Raw genomic sequence first — 21,680 nt, forward strand, 5'->3', positions numbered from 1 at the left:
ATTCTCCTGAGCAAGCTCTGGATTATCTCAACATTGCCTGCCATTCCCTTCACAAGCTGGGCTTCTCCCTGAATTTAAAGTAGTCGCTGTTGACACCTTGCTGGCGGCTCCAATACATCGGAGCAGTGCTCGACACGTCTCTTGGGCAGTGTTCGCCTCACCAGGTGAGGGTTCATCACATTCTGCAGATGGTGGACAAGTTTCAACGTGCCCAGAGTCTCCCGGCTTTCGAATTCTTAAGGTTGCTGGGCCTAATGGCGTCCTGCATTCTTCTGGTGCCAGAGGCCAGACTGCGGATGAGATACCTGCAGTGGGCTCTCAAGATGCAGTGGTCGCAGTCCTCTGGCAAGATGTCAGATCCAGTTCAGATTCCGCTCTCGGTCGCCCAGGATCTTCTATGGTGGGCCGACGAAGTAAATTTGATGAAGGAGGCACTGTTTTGGCAACCATGGCCGGAGGTGATGATCGTGACGGATGCCTCCGTTACAGGATGGGGTGGTCATGCCAACGAGTTGACAGCCAGCGGCCGTTGGTCTCCGTCGGAGTACAGACTCCACATAAATCTGTTAGAGCTGAGAGCCATCAGGCTGGCCCTGAAGGCTTTTCTGCCGTCTGTGCGGGGAAAGACTGTCCTGATTATGACGGACACCACAGTGGCCATGCATTACCTCAACAAAAAGGGGTGGGGGGTCACTCCGGTTGTGCAGGGAGGCGATACAGCTCTGGTTCTGGGCCATCCAACAGGAAATCTCGATCTCGGCAGTTCATCTGGCCAGGGACGAAAACGCAGCAGCGGACGCTCTGAGCAGGCAGAGCACGGTCTCTCACGAGTGTGAGTTGGCTCAGGAAGTCCTTTTGGAGATCTTTGCCCTTTGGGGAACCCCACAAGTGGATCTCTTCGCCTCCAGTGTCAACCGGAAGTGTGAGAGATTCTGCTCGCGGGAATTTCCCCCAAGAGGAGCCTTAGGGGACGCATTTGTAGTGGAGTGGCCATTCCCACTGCTGTACGCGTTTCCTCCAGTCCCCGTCATTCCTCAGGTGCTGCAGAGGTACGGAGGTTTGGTTCCCGAATGATCCTCATTGCTCCGGATTGGGCCAGGAGAGCGTGGTACCCAGACCTTCTCGGCATGTCCATCTGCTCTCCACGCCGTCTTCCCTACTGAGACGATCTGCTCTCACAGGAGGGGTGTCGGGTTTTCCATCCAGAGGTCAGGTCTCTCAACCTTCATGTTTGGTATCTGAAAGGTTGAGATACAAGGATTGGGACCTTCCGGATGACGTGATGGAGGTGTTGCTTTCGGCCAGGCGGCCTGCAACAAAATCCCTGTACAGTTGCCATTGGCGGGATTTCTGCGACTGGTGCAGCGGTCAGAACGTGGATCCTTTCCAATGTTCCTTTTCTATGGTGTTGTCTTTTCTGCTTTCTTTAGCCCACAAGGGCCTTCAAGTGGATACTATTAAGGGTTACCTGGCGGCACTGTCCATATTTAAGTGATCGTCTGAAGAGTGTTCTTACTTTAAGATTCCTTTGATTTCACAGTTTGTGAAAAGACTGTCTAATGTGATTCCACCGTCCCCTTTCCAGGTGCCGGGTTGGGATTTGAATTTGGTTTTTGAAGTTTCTGATGGGAGCTCGGTTTGAGCCCTTAAATTCTACTGTGTTTTTAGTTGCAGTTACTTCCGCACGCAGAGTGAGTGAATTGCAGGCACTTTCTGCCAAGCCACCCATTACTGTTTTCCATAAGGACAGGGTTGTCCTGCGGGTGCGGCCTTCTTTTCTTCCAAAGGTTGTGTCTGAATTTCATTTGAGCCAGAAGGTGATTCTTCTGGCATTTTATCCTCCTCCGCATCCTGGTAAGGAAAAGGAGAGGGCTCCATAGGTTGGATCCTAGGAGAGCTTTGAGCTTTTATCTTTCACAGATGTCCTGGGTCAGAGTGGACGATCAGCTCTTTGTTGGTTATGCTGGACACCGCTTGGGTCAGGCTCTTTCCAAACAGACTTTGTCCGGATGGATTGTATTTGACTATCACTGAGTGCTACCGTTTGGCGTGGAAGGACCCTCCGGTAGGCTTACGGGCTCACTCTATTAGGGTTGTGGCTGCCTCCACTGCTCTACAAAGGGGTGTTCCTATTAGGAATATTTGTGATGCTGCCACATGGGCTTCTGTCCATATTTTTGTTAAACACTATTCCCTGGATTCCATCCATGGGCAGGATTTGGCCTTTGGTAAGGCAGTCCTCTATTCAGCCATTTGATTGAGTACTCTAAATTTCACATTCTAAATTCTTTCCCTCCTCCATAGTGTGGTACTGCTTTGGGAGTCTGTCATAGATGTGGACTACGTCAGAGGACACAATCCCTTCGAAGAACAAGTTACTTACCAAACTGGTAACATTCTTTTGATGGGATGTTCCTCCAGCGTATTCCACATCGCCCTCCCAACCTGCCCCTCTGGAGAACTTCCTCTGTGATTACAGCTTCCATTTCCATAAGGCTGTAGGCAGTTATACTGGCAGGAGACTGGTGTCACATGTTCTGGGGGAAAAAAATGAAACTGAGGCAACAGGCGCTGTGCATCCTATATATAACATCCGGTGACGTCGACCCTCGACGGAAGCCCTCAAGGGACATCGGCTGGACGCCATCGACGCAGGACGCCCTCTGCCGAAAAGTTTCCGAAGTGCACACAGCTGTGGACATTACATGTCATAGATGTGGAATACGTCGGAGGAACATCCCATTTTTTTTTATTTATTTAACATTTATAAATCGCTCACACAGCCCGCAGGCATCGAGGTGCTGTTACAGGAATTGTTTGTTTTTCTTAGTCGCGTAATTGTGTTTTTCTTGTTGTCTTAGTTACGTATTTATAACGCGCTTAAACACCCAGAGGTTTCTAAGCGCGGACCCGGGGATCGAACCTGTTGTTGCTTCGTGTCGTCTTGCTTTCAAGACGCGCATGCTGCCGCTGAGCTATCCTCCCGGGACAAGAACGTTACCAGTTTGGTAAGTAACTTGTTCATCTCCTGCATTACCGGTGGAAGGTTGGTCTCTGGATCCCTAATGTACAGCATTGTATCATAGGCATATAGCGAGATGAATTGGGGAGGACCCTTGATGCGGATTCCTCTCCATGCATCCTTGTATCGCAGTCTCGCCGCCATGTATTCTATCGTAAGCGCAAATATTAGTGGAGATAAAGGGCAGCCCTGTCGTGTGCCTCTATGAAGTTTGAACGCGGGTGATAGGGTCTTGTTGGTTCTAATTCTGGCCGAGGGATCTCTGTATAATAGCCGAATTTTGCCAAGGAAACTCGGTCCGAAGCCCATCTTATGTAAGATGGCATACATTAAGTTCCAAGATACAGAATCAAATGCTTTCTCAGCATCTAGTGTGACTGCTACTGTTTTAGCTTTAGAGTCTAGTTGGGAGGGGATGGCGGAGATCTGCATATGTTTGGGGCAGTGGAGCGGGTGGGGGTGAATGAATCCTGATTTGGTTGGGGTGAACTCGTTTATTCATATAGGGTAGTAATCGATTTGCTATTGCTTTGGCGAATATTTTGGTGTCCACATTTATAAGGGAAAGAGGCTGATATGAGGAGGGTTCATGTGAGGGTTTATGGGGCTTGAGTAGAACCGATATTATGGCCTCTCTCAGGGATTCTGGCAGTGTCCCGTTGTCCAGGGCTTCTTCCCACACTTCTAACAACTTGGGGGTGAGTTCTGTGTTAAATATCTTGTACACATCTGCAGGATACCGTGGGACCCGGGCGCCTTGTCGCCCGCAGGATCTTGATTGCCTGGCCTATCTCCTCAGTACATATATTTTTGGCGCTCATCCAGTGCGACCCAGCCTGTATTTGCATAAAGTTTAGTGTAGAAATCTAAGAACACCTTATGGGCATCTGTGTGTATCGTGCCGACGTGGTCGATTTATACGCATAATGTGCTTTACCCCTTGTTCTGCTTTGATGCGATTGGCCATAGTTTTACTCGTTTTGTTCCCCTCTCCATACCTTCTGGCCGTTATTGGTTGTGACATATAGAATACCTCACGATCCGCTAGTAGTCTAAATTTTGATCATTGGGCCTGTAATGGGGCCAATGTGTCAGTCCCGGGGCTCTCATGTGCGAGTCTTCGAGTTCTTTCAGTGTATGTTCAGTTTGGGACAGCTCTTTCCTTATATCTCGAAGAGTGCCATATGTCAGTGACATAAGATGTCCCCTCAGCCAGATCTTAAATGTTTCCCATAACATACCAACTGAACTCACTGATCCCGTGTTACGCTCAAAGAAGTCTGTTATGTCTGTTTGTAACGGTTCTATTACCGATTCGTCTCTCAGTAATGCTTGTGATATTCTCCAGTTGTGTGAGGTTTGGTCCGGGTCTAACAGTTGTAAGTCTAGGATGATTATGGAATGATCCGATAGCGTGCGAGGTAGTATGGTGCATTCCCCTATTTTAGGGATGTATTCAGGAGAGCACAGCCAATAATCTATGCGGGAGCGGGATGCGTGTACATGCAAATGGAATGTGTATTCTTGCTGGAGTGGGTGCAACTCTCCTCACGCGTTCAAGAGGGGTAGTGTGGCCATGGCTTGAAGTAAGGTCAAAGCCGGTGTGGTTTCTGTTTCCTTTGGATGACCTATCCATTGATGGGTCCAGGATTGTATTTAGGTCACCCTCCATATTACCCTAGCATCTCCCACTGGTGAGATGAGCTCCAAAATATGAAGGTAGAACTCTGGAGAGTCTATATTCGGGCCATATGTGTTAATTAATATAAGATCCTGGCCAAGTAGTGTCCCCATACAATTGCATATCTCTCTTCCGCATTCACCTTTGATCCAGTCATTTTGAAAGCTGGTGCGTCGGTGGATCACTGTTACCACCCCTCTGGCCTGTGAGGAGTAGTCCGTTGCTATTCTTTGTTAACCCCAATTCAGAGCAAATGATTTGGTGACTTTTTTGGTGGCATGGGTCTCTTGCAAAAGAAGGACGTCAATCCTATGCCTGTTAGCGTAAGCTAGAATTTTCTTGGCTTTAATGGGGTTTGCCAGGCCTTTGATGTTCCAAATTAGTAGTCTAATACCTAGGGTCTTCCTATGCATTGCCGTCTGTGGTGTGTAGCTATGACCGTCCCAGTCTTGCAGGATCATACAGAACTTTTCAAGAACTTTGTAATCATCAGATTTTTAAAAGGACCCATTATCCCCACAACTCTCCCATCATAAACTGCGGATCTGAATGTTCACATCGTAATCGTACTCCCCAAAGGAAACTGGCCTCCTCCCCCACTCTTCCTTCCCTCACCATCCCCCCAACTGGACAGTGTAGACCCATTTTTTTAACTGCAGCTTCTGCAACTGTGGGTGGCTCTGTATGACAGTTACCATAAAGTTCAGCGGTTACCATAAAGTTCAGTTCGTACCGCTCTTTGGAGCAGGAGACCTCATTATGTTTCCTCTTCAGCTTCCCCAGGAGCGGTCAACTCTGGAGTGGCCGGTCTGTCAGTGGGCAGCGTGATATTACTCTGAATGTACCTCATGGCTTCTTCAGGGGTCTCGAAGAAATGTGCCCTCCCTGAGTGTAGAATGCGTAGCTTCGCCGGGAACAGCATAGCGTAGGGTATTGTCATGGTCATGAAATCGGGAGCACAGGCATGCAGGGGTCGCATGCACAGGAGACCTGGGTGGACACTGTCCTGGTGCCTTTGGCGCAAGGCTCATGAAAAAAAGTAAGCTAGAACATCCATTTAACACCAAAAAGCATTTATTATGGACATAGCACTTCAAATGCATTAATCTTGAACATTCCATCCATTAAGCAGGATGCATTAACCTTCACCATTCCATCCATTAAGCAGCCCCAAGTGTATTCTTGGGTGTGGCTGCTAATGGATTGCCTTTGCACATGCTCACTCTCTAGGAGTGGCAGGGTGTGGCTGGTAAGCCGGCCCTAATGGGCGTGCCCACGATCTCAGCTATATAAGCTGCCCCGATCCTCAAAACAGACGCTTTGCATTATTCTGCACTTGCAAGCAGCGTAACGCTCACTGTCGCCTGTGGTCAGACTTAACTTTGAAGATCCTGCTTCCTGGACATCCTGCTTCCTGCCAGCATACTTACCAACTGGGGAAGCTGTTCTTACCTGTACATCTCTTCGGCACCGCAGCACGACACGCTCCATCGTCGACAGCAGCACCTGCACGGAAAAACAGAAGACAAGGTTAGACATCGAAAAAACTGTCAGTTTAAGGTTGCATTTCGCCATACTTCGCGCTTTTCCTTAAACCATCACTTACCTGCTGTCGAACATTGTGGTAGCATCCATCTTCTATCCGGCAGCGTCTCACAGCTGCATTGAGGCTGCATTTCCATCTAAGGGAAGAAAACAGAAGAGACACATTATTGCGGGCATAAATAGGAGCAACATATAAAGACATTAAACGGAACAAACAGCATCACAAGAGCTCAAGAAAGACTAACCAATCATAAGGAGAAGCATAGTCGTAGCTGGACTGGACTAATCCTTATCGGGGATCAGTGAAGGAACTAGATCCCATTTGACGCGCCCCTGCCAGAAGTAGCAGGACGGAGAGCTTATCTTCCATAATTCACAGGTGAGCTTTATGGGCCGGCGAATGCTCACAGAAACCGTACTTTGGGGGTGAAGGGTTCGAGAGGTACAACAATCACAGATTGGTCCATTCACACACTCTTATCTCTACGCAGGAGCAGTATCACCACATACCACCGCTCACAGCTTTGCTACAGAGGGAGAGGCCTGAAGGAACTGATTCAAGTTCAGGGAGGGCTGCAACCGTGCCCCAACGCCTCCGCAGAGACCAGGTGAGCGTAACAGATATTGCTCTTATTCGTAGTGCCATTTTGACCTGATGAAACGTGCGGCGGGCTGCCTGGACTCTATTGGAAAAGTCGGGATATGTGTGGGTCTGCGCTGAGTCAAATGTTAACGTGCCTTTTTCCCGGGAAAGACGGAGTATGGGGGTCCCTATCTCGGTAGTTGACTAGCCGCGCAATAATCATTTGTGGTAGTGCACCTGGTGTTGGTGGAGAGGCAAGAGATCTGTAGGCTCTCGATAAGGAACTGCTGAGAGAAATGAGCGTCGGGGAACTTGGAGTGTATTGTGTCCTATAGATAATTCTCCATCGGTACATTCGGGGTTTTCTCAGCCATGCCCACCACCCTTATGTCGTTCCAGCGTGACCTGGATTCTAAGTCATTGCACTTAGATTGAACCAATTTCTGGCTCTTCTTGATCTCTTCAATATCCTTGTTTTGTATGATTGATGTGTCTTCCAACACCCCCACTCTTGTCTCCGCCTCGGTAACCCTAGCATTCACTTTTTGCAGGTCTGACTTAATTGAGAATGTATTGCTTACAATTTCGTCCAGCCTGCTGTTAACCGCCACAAACCCGGCCTGCAGTGCTGTCATGTACGGATCCGGCTCACTCTCCCCCATTGAGGAGTTGCCTGGGGGGCTTTGTTGTGGGGTCCCTGCTCCTCCAGTTCCCCCAGCTGAGCTAGCAAAAGCGTCCATGGGGCCTCTCCTAAGGCCTTTGTTGCCCCTTGTCATGTCCTGACTCTTCAGTGCTGCTCCACCCGTATTTCAGGCCCTTGCTCTTCCTTTTCCTGTGCCCATCACCTCCTGCAGGGCCCGGCGTTGAATACTTGATGTATTCCTGTGGGCCCTAAATTATCCGGATTGCAGGAGTTGCAATCTGCTCGCGACTTGTGTCGGTATGCTTGTGCTGATTACCCGCTTCAGTATGGTAAGTTGGAGCCCCTTCTTCATTCGGGACCCTATGCGGGGAAAGCCTGTCTTTATGCCAATGTTGTTAGTGATCTCGTGGCTCAGATCTGGCTGGCGCATCCCAGGTCTCTATACACCTATCAGTTGGCCTGCGGGCAATGTGCAGTTGGGAGTTATGCTTGCTGCTTGTTTATGAATCTGGCCGGGGGAGCGTTGAGGGCCTGCGTCATTTTAGCTGTGATTGGCAGAAATCTGGAGTTTTCCAGTCGTTAAATCAATGTAACTGCTATGGGATTCTCGCCTGAGTGCAGTTCCTTAGCCCTCACCTTCTCAGGTCCTGGTGTTGCCTGCTTCAGGACACAATTGCAATTGCTGCAGCTAATTAAATTCACAAGTCAGACTGTTGGGCGCTGCCCCCAGCCCTCTGTATTGTTGTGCCCAGTGGGCGCAGGGTGGACAGCAGCCCATGTCCGTTTAATTTGCAGTCTCACCTGGTTCTAGGAGCCCAGATGGATCTATATCTGCGGCAGGCTCAAAACCCTCCAGGTGCAAGCTCGAACATGCTTTCCCCACAGTACATTCCGTGTTGGTTGCCGCCCCCTTAACCGGTATGTCGGTTGGCTTGCGGAGATTGTTTCCGTCCCCCGGGGGCTCCCACGGGACGCTCAAACTGGCTTCTTCCTGCCTATGTGTGACCGGGGAGGGTGAATTGATGATATTTCTGCGGGGCACCAGCAGGGCCCAGACCTGTACTGCACCTTGGGCCTTCCCCTGTGGGGGAGGCTCTTAAATGGGGTTATCACGGGAAGGGGGAGTGAGGTTGGTCACTGTGCATGTAGTGGCACACGTGGCCCCAGCGGACCCGCAGCACGGTAGTGGGCTATCGTTGGTCGTAGCGCTTGGGGGACTCTTATTTCTCGCCCTTGAGGGCACGTACCTTCTCTGTTGGAGGTCCCGACGTAGCTTCGCCTCCCCGTACTGCGCCCCGCTGTTTTTACCATACAGGTCCGCTGTGCCTGACCAGGACTGCCCCCAACCTCCGCCACCGGCCCCACGGCACTGGCACTTGATGAGGGCCCGGGGCGGGCACCGAGGAGCGGGCTAAATTGGGCGCGCAATCCACTCCAGGATATCACCTTGCCCGCTGCTGCTCGCCTCCGCCGCAAGCCTCCGTAGGTTTTCTTCCCGGCTTCACCCGCTTACTCTCTGTCCAGTCCTGTTCCCCTCCCCTCACCCCACCCCAGAACCTGGGACCTATCAGGAGCGGACACTGCGGGTCCTGCTGTCTCCTCCCTCACGCTGTATCCATTCCGCTCCAGCTCTCCACAAATGCCGGCGGGTAGACCGGCCCACGGGGTGTCCTAACCTCTACTTGTCTCAGGAAGCCCTGCTCGCACATAGGGCACACAGAGGACGGGCCGGGTGGGTGGCGGCTCACCACACGGATGTTACTTGCCAAGGTTGGTCTGCAGGACGGTCGGGGGATGGGCCCGTCCCTGGGTGCCCCAGTTTCAGTCTGTGTACCAGTATCAGATGCTGGATGTATATTCCTCAGACTCTGCCGCAATATACCTATCTATTAAGTGCACCCTAGAGTGCACCCTTGCTGGCCAGACCATGATGAAGGGGATCTGTTCCAACCCACGTACAGGACAGGGTTGGGCGACTGTTACTTCTGTCTACCACCTCACTCCAGCGCAGTGCATAGTCTGTTTCGGACGCTTGTTCTCCGCTGCCCGTCACCTGGAAGCGCGGTTTCTTGGCCCCTCCAGTGCCTCAAACCTTCCGACACACGATTCCGAACAAGTAATCTGCTCAGGTCTCTCTGATCCGCAGGATTTTAATGACAGGATTTATAAACTTGCACAGCGCACCCAACAGCGCCCCCGCGAACCAACAGTCTAAATGACAGCTCGGAATTGACACTGGCAGATGATTAAGGTGGGTTCATTAAATGTAAAAAGGTTGAACTCGCCCTAGAAACCCTCAATGGTCCTGCGAGAATCCAAGCAATCCCACTTAGACATACTTTTCCTGCTGGAGACCAAATTTAAAACCGGGGAGGAGTATGTCTTGAAGGCGAAAGTGATGGCGGGGGGGGGGGGGGTTTGTGGTGGTATTCGGACCCGCAAAACGAAAAGCAGTAGTGGAGATCCTGATCCAGAGTGGCATGGGGCTTGAGGTGACCCAGGTCAAGAAAGGGATGGATGGATGGATGGATGGGCGACTGCCGTTGGTGAATGTTGTGCTGGGGGAAAGGGCCATCACGCAGTGTTCTTTATGCCCCCAACTAGCACCAGATAGCATTTTGTTCTGAGGCTTTGACTATGTTGGACGCATGGGGGACTGGAATGGTGGTATGCGGGGGGACCTTACCCTCTTTAGAGACCCTTCTATGGACTGGACTTCGGTGAGAGGTGGGGCCCCTCCCTCGCCACAGGAAGGGGCAGTGCTTTCAGCACTTCCTCATAAATTCCTGGAGAATGGCTCACCCCCCGTCACATGCCTACACTATTTACTCACCGCCCCACAGAACATCTACTAGAATAGACTATATTTTGTTAGAAGAAACACAGGAACATATCATGACGGCAGCAGACATTCAGATAGTGGGGTGGTCTGGTCATTATATGAGTGTAATAACACCGGACGTGTGACCCAATGCCACTCTATACAGACGGTGGGCCTGTAATGATACGCTGTTCAGCGACTGGGTATTCATAGACTTCTTCCAGACAGAATTGAGGGAGTTCTTCAAGCATAATGACACGGGTGACGTGCACCTCCACATAGTCTGGGAAGCAGCAAAGGCCACTTTTTGCAGTCTTCTCATTTCAGAGGGAGCGGTGAAAAAAATGGAATGGTTACTGCTCGAATCCAAGTTAAAAGAACGGATTAAGGATAAGGAGGAAGAGATGAGATCCATGGGTAAATATCCTGAGGTACTTATGCGGGAGGTAAGGGAGCTGAGGAAAGAGCTAGGGGAAATTTGGAGGAGGAAAGCGATAACACATCTGCGCTTCCGGAAGCAGAGGGTTTTTTTTAAAAGGGGGACAAGGCGCGTAAACTGCCGTCATCCTGATTGCCGCGTCAGGGAGCGGAGAGGGCGGTTCTCAAAATTAGGAGGGACAGTGGGGAGTTGGTCACAGACCGAGAGGGGTAGCTACAAGATTTGGGGGGTATTACTCTCGGCTATACACTTCGGAGTGTCATAGGGAGCTGTTGATGAGTATCTTGACTCAATCCCATTAAAGACAATGGCACCAGCAGAACGGCAATCTCTGGATGCTCCAGTTACAGGGGAGGAGATACGCAATGCCATCTCTTGGCTGAGAGTCGGATCGGCCCCTGGCTAGGATGTCTTCACATCAGCATTTTATAAGAGGTATGCCTCCTTGTTGGTCCCCTTCTTGACAAATCTTTTTAATGACATGATAGACAGAGGTGCAATGCCAGACTCCTTTACTCAGGCACGCCTTATAGTCATTCCCAAGGAAGGCAAGGGCGTGTTGGAATGTTGATCTTACAGACCCATTTCCCTGATTAACACGGATACCAAAATGTATGCTACTGTCCTGGCAGGTAGGCTGAACCCAGTCCTCCTCTCACTGAATCAGGGGACGGACAACATCTGGAAGACCATGGCCCTGATGGAGGGGTCGTACAAAAGCGGGGAGGATGCATTGCTGTTGTCAGTGGATCCCGACAAGGCATTTGACAGTGTAGAATGGAGATTTATGAGGGCAAAACTGAAGAAAGCCGAAGTGGGGCCCAGATGGTTTGCAGGGGCAGTGAGACTCTACCAGCATGCAAGGGTGGCAGCTATACGCGACAACACGTGAATACGAGCTATGACAAGAGGTACCAGGGAATACAAATTAGCATTATATGCCGATTACATCTTGGCTTACTTGAGTTCCCCGAGAACCTTGGTGGTGGATTCATAAAGACCATCACAGACTATGGTCGACTCTCAGGTTTTAAGATCAATATCATGGAAACAGTTGCACTTCCACTCGGCAGAATACATTGCTGCGCTCCCCATATGAGGGGTGGGTATTCAGGTCCAGGAAGGGAAGATTAAATACCTGGGTACTTTTATCACTTCAGGCCTAAGCAATTTGTATGAGGCTAATTACCTGCCCCCTTGGGACGCAATTAAAGGGGACCTTCAGTCGTGGTTGAGGATTGCGCTGTCCTGGGCGGCCCGACTAACAGAAATCAAAATTAATGTCCTCCTGTGCTTCCTGTTCTTATTTCAGGCCCTTCCAGTTATACTCCATAATTCTTTTCACGCTGAGGTTAAAAGGGCCCTCCTATGCTTTTTGTGGGCGGTCCAGCGGCCACTAGTAGCATATTCTATGCTCATTTTACCTAAGGAAAAAGGCCAGGCATGTTTTACAGACATGTATGAATACTGTTGTGCCCAACAGCTGAGAATCATGGTGGATCATATACGGGAATGTGAGGACAAGCAATGGGTCGTCCTGGAGAACCTCCTATTTGCCCCTGTCACGCTGGAGGAGTGACTATGGGTCCTGCAGCTGCATCTACTCCAGAGAATCTGTACACATCCTGTGCTAGCGGTACTGTGGCACCTGTGGAGGGAATCAAGGGAAATGGTGGGGGATCACCACGTGGCCCTCCCTGTTCAGTTGCATCTGGTCACCCTCAATAAGGGATATTATCTAGGATCTTTCAAGGTTCCAGGCAGGCTATGAAGCAGGGCTGATCAAGGCCGGACAGCTGTGGGTGGAGGGGAACTTTTTTTTTTTTTTACCAAACCGGAGCTAGAGTGGTGCTGGGCCTTTCGTCTATTGCCCCCTTGATATACCTCCAGTTAAGGGGGTACTGACAGACCTGCATTGGGGTGATATCTTGAAATGCCCCCTGACACAGTTTGAACGCATTTCTTTTTTTAAACTTTTTATTAGCATTTTTAAACAAAACATTTCCAAATTAATCAAACACCCCTTCCCCCCCGTTCCGGAGATGGTCCATGGGAGTCCTCACCGCTCTTGTGTGTCCCGTCTCCTCATTGTCGGGGGATACATGCGACATGTGGCAGTCATGGGCGCTCCTTGACCTCCCCTCTCTCCCCCCCACCCTGGGCTGGGGGAGATCAAAGCAGTCCGAAAGGTGAATTCTCCTCCTCGGGCACCAGGACCCCCTAAATCCCCTCCCTGTAAAAACTCCAGAACCCTTGACCAGTCCTTTAGGGAGTAGGTTAGCCATTCGAGCGTTGCAAAGTTCCATATCTTCCTTACCCACTCGTGCTCCATCGGGGGGACCTTAGATTTCCACTTTTGTGGCAATGTTAATGCCCCTGGCATCATCAAAATGACATAAACCTTGTGGTCCGATTTCGAGATTGTCTTCCAGGGCCCCATCCAGGCCTATCAATGCCAGGCCTCTATGTCCTCTAGGGTGTGTTCTAGTGCCTCCTGTATCACCCCCCAGAACGCTTGAATGCAAGGGCACTCCCTCCATATATGGCTCCATGCTCCCTTCATCCCGCAGTCCCTCCAGCAGTGCTTATCAGCTCTAGGTTACATTTTGTGGAGTTTTGCTAGGGTTAAGTGCCGCTGCATTACCAGTTTTACCCACATTTCTTGGATCTGGAGGGACCTCGTAAGCCTGGGAATGTGAACCATAATTTGGCCCAATCAGTTTCCTCTATTGTTTGGCCTGAGTTCTCTTCCCATTGTCTCATGTACCTCCTTTGGGCCGGGTCCTCCCCGATTGAATATGTACGTATATTGTCACCACGGCCCTCCTGTCCCCGGGATCTCTGGTCAGATATTTCTCGAAGGGGGTAAATTAGCGCGTTGCTACCTCCTTAATGCCAGGATGCTGAGGCCAGTGCCACAATTATGCATATCGAAAGAACTCTCCCTCTCCCACCCCCAAGTCTGCATTACCCCCAAGTCTGCTTTACACTGGTCGAAGGATTTCACCTTTGTCCCCTTCAAACATGTCTCAGATTCTACAGCACCCTCCCTCCTGCCACTTGTTAAAGGCTGCGCCCCTACACCCCGGAGTAAATTGTGGTTTGCGAAGATCGGAGCCAGCAGGGATGGGAAAGGGGTGATGTGGGCACGTTTAACGGCTTCCTCACAGGAGTCTCCAGCTAAGGAGAGTATTGTGCTGCTATACATCCTGGCCGATCTCTCTGCCTTGGGCTTCCATAGTACCTCGTCCAAGTTCTCGCCTGCCACAGACCTGTCCATTGGTATCCAGATCTTGTCCCGACCGCCCTTCGGCTAGTCTCTGATCACTCTAATCTGGGCTGCCAAATAGGCTTTAAAATCTGGATCCCCGAGCCCTCCTCTGCTCCTGGGCATCATCACCCTTTTTGCTACCCTCGGTCTCCTGTTGCTCCACATGAATCTGCTTGTGTGTTTTTGGATGGCCCTGTATAGGGAGGCGGATACTCACGTGGGGAGAGCAGAAAAAAAGTATAGCATCTGGGGGGGTATCGTCATCTTTAGCACGTTTATCCTGCCTAACCAGGTTATGGACAAGGGACCCCAATTGATCAATTCATTCTTAACAGATTCTAGGTGGGACGGGTAGTTTGCTTCGTAGAGCTCCTCTATTGACTTGGCTAATTTAACATTATAGACCTTTCAGCCCATTTATAAAGGAATCCTTTTGGAGGTCACGATCCACTCCATTTGGAATTGTCAAATTCAGCACCTTAGTTTTGTGTGCGTTTATTTTTTAGCCCCGCCACCGCCCCAAATTGCTGCTTCTGTTGTTCTATTGCCCTTATAGATATTTCTGGGAGAGTTATTGATAGTAGCATGTCGTCTGCAAATGCAGATGTTTTATGCTCTCTCCCCCCCCCCCCCCGATTGGCACTCCCGTTATTCTCTCATTATCTCTTACTGCTGCCAGAAGGGGCTCTAACTGTATGGCGTAGAGCAAGGGGGACAAAGTGCAGCCATGTTTTGTGCCACGTTGAAGTGTGACCGGCTACGTTAGTTGGCCATTTATGCAAGTCAAAGCAGGGGATGTTGGTAATTAGCTTTAACCTTAGGCAAGAATGTATCCCCAAAGCCCATCTTTGCCATAGTTATGAACAGGAAATCCCACTCGACCCGATCAAAAGCATCCAGGCTATGATCAGAGTTGGAATCTCTTTCTTGTTAGCTTTTTCTATAAGGTGCACAATTCTTCTGATGTTGTTCCCAGTTTGTCGGCCCTGACAAAACCTGACTGGTCTGTTTGAACAATTTGTGAGAGGATTAGATTTAGTCTAGATGCCAGTATCTTTGTATAAAACTTGGCATCTGTATGTATTAAGACGATGGGGCCATATGAGCCTCATTCTGTTGGCTTATTGCCCTTTTTAAGGATGAGGACCACTTTCGCCTCCTCCATGGTCTGTTTTATGCCCCCCCAAACTAATTGCGTTGAATCGGACCGTTAATTGAGGTAGTAGGGAAAGTTTCTCATGTGGCTGCACACAACTAGAATGAATCGAAAAAAAACATGTGCTAAGTGTTTTATAGAATTCAGTGGTGAAACCGTCTGGTCCCAGGGTTTTATTGGAGGGCAAAGCCTTTATTGCCTCACAGATTTCCACGCTGGTTATGTCCTGTTCCAGAGACTCCCTCCCTTGTTGTGTTATACCTGGTAGGGTAATGTCCTCCAAGTACAGCTCCTGTGCTCGTGGTGCTGAGTTGTCCGAGCTATAGAGCTCTGTATAATATCTGGCAAACTCTGTTTTAATATCATTTGTATTAGTGCTCATATTGTCCCGTCCCACTTTTATCTTCATTATAGTTTTACCCTCTCCTCAATAACCTGGCCAGTAACTTATCTGACTTATTTGATTTTACATAATACTTCAGTTTAAGGGCTAGTAGTGTGCGCTTAGCTGCTCTGGTCTGTATGTGGTCTAATTGGCATGTTTATTGCCCTATATTCTCTCCTTGTCTCCACGCTTGCCCCGGTCCAAAACGACTCATATCTTTAAGCTTCTCTTCCAAGTTTATTTCCTCTAGTCTCAACTCCCTGTCCCTCTGAGCCTTAGTAGCTATTATTTTGCCCTGTATTGACGCCTTAAAAGTGTCCCACATTGTTTGTATGCTTGTGTCCCCCTCTTTATTGATTTCATAGAAACTCCCTGTCCCCTCAGTGACCTCTTGTGTCATATTCTCATCTTTGAACAAGAAGGCCGGATATCGCCATTTCCACAGGCACGAGGGGCCTTCGTTTCTTTTCAGCGTAATGTTATGGGAGCATGTTCTGACTGTAGAATTGTTCCCACCCTTATTCCCCTAATCCGCCCCAAAAGAGCCCCAGAGGCACACGCATAGTTGATCCTGGAATGTGTGTGGTGGACGTGAGAATAGAAAGTGTAACCTTCCTTGTCCCCCTCTATCTCCCTCCAAACCTCCGCTCAGGCTAGATTCCGAAGTTTCTCTGTGAGCTCCCTCGAAGGTTTCCCCTGTGTGGTTATGCCCTTGCTGCTTCTGTCCCTTGCGTGGTCCTGCGCTATGTTGACGTCTCCCGTTAGAATGATGGGTCCCTTCGCACATTTTTCTAATCTGTTCAAAGATTTCTTTAATGAATGCATCTTGACCTGAATTGGGGGCATATTTCGTGGCTACTGGATAGCCCTCCCCCTTCAGGGGCTATCACTAGGTATCTCCCTTGATCATCTCTACTGGTTTCCATGGTTGTAAGGCCAAGGTCGTTCCTCAGGGCGATTAGTACCCCTCCTTTCTTGCTAGCATGTGTTGATTGGTAGATTCGGTTAAACCCCCAGAACCTTATCCTGCCTCTGTCTCTGGAGTGAACGTGGGTTTCCTGAAAGGCTATTATGTCAGGACGTTCCCTTCTCAGAAATCTTTTGATTTTCTTCCTTTTTACTGGGGAGTTTAACTCATTGATGTTAAGGGAAAGGAGTGTGGTTTTGTTGGCCCTAGCTATTGTCCCGGGGTCGTTTTGATCATTGTTTCCCTATGGACCCTTGTCCAGACCCTCCCTGCCCCCCCTGCGAACCTCCCCAACCCTCCCATGTGCCCACCCACTCCCTCCCTCATCAGGGTGGATTCAACCAGCCTCTAGCTTCCCTCGATTCAGCGTTCCGAGGATTGAACACTTCACTTCCCCCAGACCGAACCCCTGCAGGTTCTCCCGAACCGATCCAAGACCGCCTATCTCTTCCCTCCCCCAGGGACCATCCCTGTAGCTCTTGTAGTTGTTCGCCCTCCCCAGGCTTCTTTGGTTATATCTTCTGTGTCCCCTATGCTGTTGATCAGAGGATTTTGCAGGACCTGCTTCCTCCTCCTGCTGTTTTCCTGTGATAGGGCCTTTCAAATTTAGCTGATGTCCCCCTCTCTTGATGCGTTTGGTTCTTACTGTTGACCACTCCCAGGGTTTAAGATTGCTTTGATGGGCGTCCGCAGCGATCCCCGAAGGTTGGTCCACATCTTCAATCCCCAGAAGTCTTGCCCCCTCTATAGGACGTCATTCTATGCTGCTTCCCCTGACAGCCGAAGAGCAAGCCGAAAGGGAATGTCCATCTGTATCGCACGTCTTTGCGTCTCAACACTGGCAAGATGGGACCCATTCTTCTTCTTCTTCTTCTCCTCCTCCTCTTACTAAGGTTTGACTGGGCTAGGTCTCGGAAAAGATACATTTCTCTATAGGAGTCGTTAATAGGGCCAGCGCTAAAAAAAGTATGCAAATTGTTGTGGGGATCTTTGATTGGGGGGCGGACTTCGCAGGTTAGGGGTGGTCTCTCAATATATTGCTACATGTTGCTGTGCAAAACTAGCATGGATCGCAAAAGACCTGCACAAAGTTTATTGTGTCACTGCACAGAGCTATCACAATTCGAAACCCTGCTCAAAGTTTCTTGTGGCACTGTGCGAAACCAGCACAGTTCGGAAAAACCTGCACAAAGTTTCTCATGTGGCTGCACACAACTAGAATGAATCGAAAAAAAACATGTGCTAAGTTTCTCATATCGCTACACGAAACCAACATGGAAACGAAACACCATACTCTGTGAACACCCCGCTCTGTGCGAATCCGGACAAAGCCGGGTATAATTTCAGTGTCAGCGGAACCATAATGCTGATTTCGTGTAACGGCGGAAGCGGATTCCAGTGCGACTTCCACACATTTCGCTTCACGGGAGGACATTTTGTCCACCCATAGATATGAGCCACTCATGACTCCTTTCACCTTCCCTTGGTGGTGCGGAATTTGCCGTTGGAACCTGTGGAGTCGGTGGACATCAAGTTTCTCACTTGAAAAGCTGTGTTTCTTGTGGCCCTTACCGTTGCCCGTAGTTTGGGAGAGATTGGGGCATTACTATGTTCAGCTACGTTCTAGCGGGTCCAGTCAGATTTGCTTATTTTCCGGTGTGATCTGGGATTTCTTCCGAAAGGTTCTCACTAAACTTCACCAGGCACATGGCATTCTGCCTCATTTTGAGTATGCCAGTAATTCCGCTTTAAATAAGCTGAAATACCACCTCAATCGGTTACTGTTACCACCACTCAGTCCTGTGGACTTAACACAGTATTCCGAGTGGTGGTATGGCGGTGTTATTCCCCATTTTTTGGAGTCCATAGGACTCCTGGTGGATTTATCGTAAGTGGTAATTCTACCTATTTTTGGCGTTCAAGTGGCTAGAGGTAAATCCTCCACTTCAAGGTCAAACTTGTAGTTTGGCGGTGTGGCAAATGCAGCAGTAATTCCTTTACCACCAAAAATAGAGGTGGTAATGGAATTGCCAACACTTTTTCACCTCACTGCCAAATTTGTAATCATGTCAACCCCTCCCCCATCCTTTATCCTCAGTCCTACTTCTTCAAAGGAGGAACAGTTGCACAAGGTACAGGCCAAGAGGACTGTCTTGATATACCTGGACAGTATTGCTTCAGATAGACGGTTTGTTTGTTACGTTTGGGTGTCCAAAGCCTGGGATGAGGGCGGCTGTCCCTACTATAGGCCAATATATTCCACAGAAGATTGCTTTCGGCTGTTCGGAGGCATAGGTTTTTTTGCCGGCCTCATTTTCAAACTCCTGGGGTATGGATATTGAGATGATCTGGGTTATTTGTTGTGGTGACTGGTAATAAATTGGTGATTGGGTGTTGGAGCAGCACTTTGGTTAGTCTGTGTTTTTCTTCATGGATCATTTTTCTCTGCTATATTTGATATGCCTTACAAGTAAGTACTGGGAAGAGGGATGTGGAGATAATGAGCCGGTTATTACTGGTAAACTTCGTTGCTCCTAGTCCTACTCTTCCTCATCACAATACTTGCGACCCACCTCTCTCATGCTGGTGCGGAATGAAAACTGTCATGATGTATTAGGTGGTATTGAACTGACATGTTGTGTGTGCTGGGAGTGTTATGCTTTCATTTGTGTGGTAGGGCATGCATGATTGATTGAAAAGATGGAATGGATTACTGACGGGAAGCTTAGGACTTCCCAAGTAAATGGAAGATGCTAGTTGAGTCCTGGTTTTAACTTTGCATTCTGGGACTTGTAGTTCTGGATGCATAATTAAGATATTCAGCACTACAAGTCCCGTAATGCAAAGTTACAACCAGGACTGGACTAGCATCTGCCGAATGGAATGGACATGGTTAGAATGCATGCTCATGCCTCCTGTGAGTCAGCTTGTTTTACTTTTTTTTACCACAGCTTGGTGTCCTCGCCTCTCAGGCCCCCAGAGTTCTTTCCACTTCTCTCACCCGGAGATCCTGACCCAGTAGAATCTGAAGGGGAAAGTATAGAAGTCAAGTTCCTCTAAAACCCAGAAGTGAACGGTGCGAGAAGTTAGTAGGAAGCCCACCTACCTACCCTGGTCCCTGTCTGGGATACAGGGGAAATAAATGTGGGATGGGGGAGGTTATGGGATAATGGAGCTGTTATACATTGAATGAGGAGGGGCTAAAAGAAACATATGAAAGGGTTCCTGTCCCGGAGGTCAGTGCTGCAAAAGAAGTACTTGGGCGAGGAAGAGGGATGTAGAGGTAATGGTGGATTCAAGTTCTACTGGAAAGAAATATAAACTATTTTTGTGACTAACTGGTAGCTTTTGGGGTGGTATGGCATGGAAAAGGATATGTGCAAGTGGATTCTAGAAACTGTACATGTGGAACGCTTTCGCATTGCACGTTAAAAGCAGAATCCTTTCGAGTGTATGAAGTCCATAGAATGCTTTTCAGGCTTGTTGTGCAGACATTACCCATACATGGCAACATTAGGAATTCCATGTGGGAGACGCTCGTCCATGTTTGGTTTTAACTCTGCATTCTGGGACTTGTAGTCCTGGATTTATAATGGCGAAATCCAGGACTAGAGGTCCAAGAAACCAACCAGGATTAGAATAGCATCTCACAAATGGAATGGATAATGTTGTTATTGCCAGCAAGGTTAAGACCTGCACAGGAGGAAAAACTATTTTCCGGCTAAAGAATGAAACCTCCGAATACAAAACTTCACCAGTGAAAAAGATCTTTTCAAAACACATGAAACACCAATTTACATTGGTGGTCTCCAAAACCTCCATAACTAACCCCTCTGGCCATCAGAGAGATGGCCTTCCAGTCCTATTTTTGTTTCCCTTTAGATGCTGTGCCCTTCAGTTTTTTTCATTTTCCATCGGAAATTTAGGGAAACAAAGTCCCAGAAATCCAAAAACAGGACAGAGTGGTCTTTTCACGCATGGCCACGTGAAATCTGGGAGCTGGGCCCAAACTGGAACAACACCCTGCCATGTCTACTATGCTTACAATCCTTTTGCCTTGAACCCGCTACAACAAACACAGGTAAAAATTTCACATTTGCAACAAACTATAACACACACTTCCGCGTAGACACAGCTGTATAGCGGCAAACACAATATACAGAATCTGAGACTGCACAACCGGAAACGGAGAGAACCTGTTGCTCGTGTTTTGTGCGGAACCTCTAAGGTTAGCTCTGCCTTCTGCACATGTGGGATGGGGCTCTTGCCGTCTCGTTCAGAGCCCTATTTGCCTTAATTAAGAGTGGAGCGCAAGCCTGTGTTTAAAAGCCGCGTATCCTTAAATAAGAAGCGCGTGCGCTGTAAAGTAAGCGCGGTGTGGGGACAACTCTGGGGTGGAAGAAGACACGCTCGCTTTGTGATCATTATCGTCAGGCATGCAAGGTGCCTCCTGTTCGCCTTATTACTGTAATCAGCAGCGAGCCGGCAGCTGCTTTCTGTTAATTACGCCCCAGATGGAAGAGAAATTGAGCTAAGCACTGCGAGCTAATGACCCTGCAAGGGAAGAGCAGCATGTGGAAGTATACTGCTGCAATTGCGTCAGACGCCGCGCTGCCGGAAGCGGGCCTACGCTGCGTGTGACTACTTCATCTGTTTCTCACTTTTAGAGTCCTAGCTAGAGCAGAAAGAGTGGAACTTCAAGTCTTCAAAGGCGGAGCACTGTTATTCCAACGGTACCAGATGGCTCCATCTTCCCAGCCCTGGTCTTTCAATTCACAATCCGTTTCGTTCCGGGTGCTGTAGTCTTGTGCACTTTAAATGAGTATATCTGGAATAAAGTAAAACTAAAAGGGCAAAACCCAGGAGTGGAGCAGTGTCTCAGTGACATGGAGGCTGCTGGTAAGTCTATCATGCTCACAGAGTGAATCTCGTTTTACCCCACTTGGAATGTTCAAGTTGTCCAGAAATCTATACAACGGGAGTAAAGTGCACTGAAGCCTACTTCTACATCACTGCACCACCGAAAAACTACATTCTGCTTCTTGGCTCAGGGGCACAAAAGGCAGAACCACCCTTCTCTCTCCCCAGGCATCTTGGAGAAACTGTTTCTAAATAGCACCCTGGGATCTCATCAGGGATCTGATGAAGCCCCCCCAAACCTGAGTAC

Source organism: Ambystoma mexicanum, chromosome 2p (assembly GCF_040938575.1).
Source record: "Ambystoma mexicanum isolate Mex_15411 chromosome 2p, UKY_AmexF1_1, whole genome shotgun sequence".
In the NCBI taxonomy this organism is placed as follows: Eukaryota; Metazoa; Chordata; class Amphibia; order Caudata; family Ambystomatidae; genus Ambystoma; species Ambystoma mexicanum.